Source organism: Hippopotamus amphibius, chromosome X, assembly GCF_030028045.1.
Source record: "Hippopotamus amphibius kiboko isolate mHipAmp2 chromosome X, mHipAmp2.hap2, whole genome shotgun sequence".
Taxonomy (NCBI): Eukaryota; Metazoa; Chordata; class Mammalia; order Artiodactyla; family Hippopotamidae; genus Hippopotamus; species Hippopotamus amphibius.
In genome coordinates this window covers 93,397,727-93,400,859 of record NC_080203.1, presented here as the reverse complement: position 1 = coordinate 93,400,859, position 3,133 = coordinate 93,397,727, and the positions used below count along the sequence as shown (strand labels likewise).

Genomic DNA, 3,133 nt, shown 5'->3' with positions numbered 1-3,133 from the left:
ACACACACACATATATAATACTTTTATTATTCACCCATTAACTCCATAATATGCCAATCACGAGCTAGTTTTCAGCAGTTACATTCCCTTGATCACGGCTGCATAATGATGTGATTAATTGGAAAAAAAGGGCAACCAGAAACATGGCCAGAGGTGACATCACACAGCCTATACCACTGCAATACAATTATCAAGTTCAGTGGTGGTTTGTAAAGCCAGTTCAGTTCTGTTCCCCTTGCAAGGGATTCTCATGTTAGTGAAAATTGGGCCAACAAGTGGTGGGGATCAATTTCCTGGTTTGAATTCTCAGTGGCTTCATCCAGAATCTCACTGGCAACTGGTTACTGTAACACCAGCCCAATCTTCTCTGTCTCCGTGCTGGGCACTTCCAATTGTTAAGATAATGCTGTAGGTTGCCGTTTCCTATGCTGAACTTGAGCTTCTCCAGGAAGGTTTTTTCTCCATGAGATCCACTGCATTGAACACATCAAACCCTTTTGTTTAGGCAAGAACGAGGGCGTCACTCATGAGGTCTAGAAGAGGGGTCTAGGTATGAATGCTGTAGAAAGAATAAGCAGCCTTTAGACACCTGTGGGTCTGGCGGTTCATAATGGTGAACGGAAGTGTATAAAAACTCAGGAAATCTGCCACCTCACCTGTAAACCCACCTAACATGATTCAAAATGGTGTAACACCTGTCAAGGGCCCCTATTAAGTCTCTTTTAGACACCCAAGGACTGGAAATTACTGAAGACTACAAGTCTGTTCTCTGAAAAACCACATCCTATAGAGACACAGCCAGCCCGGGTACTGCTGTGGACCAGAATAGACATGAACCCATCTCCTTTTCCTGCACCTTGCCCTTTGAAACTCAGTAAAAGACTCAAACCGCCACCCTTTGGTGCCAATGCCACTCTATGCATCTGGCCCCTTTCCTCTCTTGGAAAGTGAATAAAAACTCTCTTTTCTCTTCTTGCTAATATTTCTGTGAATTCTTTCATAACCTGTGTCAGCTCACCCTAACATCACCGTTTGCATTCTCCACCACAAAAGCGTCAGTGATGTTCTCCTGGGGGTAGAACCAGTGTTTCATCTCCTTCTGGCTCATGACTGGCGTGAGGTGACTCATGCCACCTGAAACTCATGGCTGCTTCAGGTACCAGGTGAGGAGCTGGTGCACTACTGGAGTGTCCTTTTTTCCCATTGGTCACGGCCCACCTGTCTTGGGGGTCTCTGGCAGTCAGTAGAGTTTCATGGCGGGTTGCATGGTCATATTTCTGCTCAATTTCAATTTCAATGAGCTTCTGTGGGTTTAGGGACCAATGCCAGTACCCGTAGGTGTCAACCCGCTTTGTTCATACCACCCCAGCAGTGTAAAACTTGGAAGATGCCCTCCAGGTGAACCCTCCGGGTTATCTCACGGATTAGAACTGGAGCCACCCTCTTGAAGTGCAGCTTCTTGTGGACATACAGGAAGTTGATCTCTACCATCTTCTTCTCTGTGTCACAGGTACGGATGTTTCCTGGGATGGCACTGATGAATCCAACCAGTTTCTGACTTGAGACCACTGAAACCCCACAGAGCCAGCCAGGTGGCCAGAGAGCCCACAAAAGAAATTCTGGGGAATAATTAAATTGGAACATGTTGTCATCATCTTCTACATAATTCTCATTCAGGAGGGTGTATAGTTCTTTCAGCACACGACGGTCCCCCAGGTCCAAGGCGTCTCACGTGAAGCCCTGGGGCCCGGTGTGAAGCTTCTGGCAGATGCTGTCCTTGTCAGGCTCCACAGGACTGTGCATGTTCACAACTTTTCCCAGTTTGGAGACAGGCTGCATGTCCCAGAACTGGTAGCTTTGCTTGTTAGCCTTCTCCATGGTTTCTGCAGGTCCCCTGAGCCACCAAAAAAGTTCACTGGCTTTCTGTATTTCCTGGATCCTCTCTGCTGCCAAAGAGTTCATCTTAACAGGCTGATCCTGGGCTGAATCTGTCCCTTGGCTTTTTTCATTCTTCCTTTTCTGTTTCTTTTTCTTCTTTTTGGCTCCAGTGTCGCTGGCTGGATTCGAACCACCCCGGTTGTAGCTGTTGTCCTCTTCGTTCTCACAGTCGCTGCAGTGCTCATGGCTGTTTCTGTTCCCTTCCATCATCTGCGACAGCGAAAGTGCCTGTGGCTTGACTGATGTATCACTCTACTCTGCCATCTTGAGTTGCCTGTACATACGCTTTAAATGGGTGAATTGTATGATATGTGACATGTGAATTATATCTCAAATATTTTAAGAAAATTTATCAGGGATAAAAGGAATGAGAAATACTTAATCCAAATAAAAGTGAGCAATAGAAGGGCTTTCTTCACCTCCTACACACACGCACTAACTGCCCTTCCAACTCACCTGTGGTACCTAGAATAGTTCCTGGCATATATAGTAGGTGCTCAAGAAATATTTGTTGAATTAAGGAATATAGTTTATATCTAAGAACGGATGTACTGGGGATGGGCAAAGGAGTAATACAATAACTGAAGACTGTCCACTGGGGGAGAAGAACAGGGGCTAGATGGGCATAGGGTGTGGGGAAGTGGTCACTACAAGTTCTCTCTCTGTATATATTTTGTCAGTCCGGTAGACAACGATTGGTTGGCCAAAAAGTTTGTTCAAGTTTTTCTGCAATATCTAGGGGGAAAACCCGAACGAACTTTTTGGCCAACCCAATACTTCCTTGAAATCCAGGGAGACACGTTTTTAGCTGCTCCATCCTAGACACAGTCACCACTTCATCTAATCAAATCCCTTTTCTTGCCAACTGCTCTATCATATTCTGCTCTTCCCATGGCCACCATTTCCCTTCCTCTCTTGCAATCCCACTACCTGGATGACTGCAATCTCACTAGGAGTGGAGCAGACTCAACAAAAAAATGAGCTTCATGTCACAAGAGGTGCTTAAGCAGAGGATGGAGACCTACTATTAGGATTCTGTAGACACCATTCCTGTATAAGATTCCATCACATACTATATAAACATGGTCAACTTACATAGCATCACTTAATTTCAATTTCCTCATCTGCATGCACACATACACTCCCTCAAACTTAATTCAGATAGTCCCTACTTTAAACAAATCCACAATAAGAA

General features: G+C 45.1%; 1 pseudogene; it reads right to left on the bottom strand.

The window, feature by feature from the left end:
* Positions 1 to 341: 341 nt before the first annotated feature.
* LOC130842604 (glycylpeptide N-tetradecanoyltransferase 1-like) lies at positions 342 to 2,202 on the bottom strand (annotated as a pseudogene).
* Positions 2,203 to 3,133: the final 931 nt, after the last annotated feature.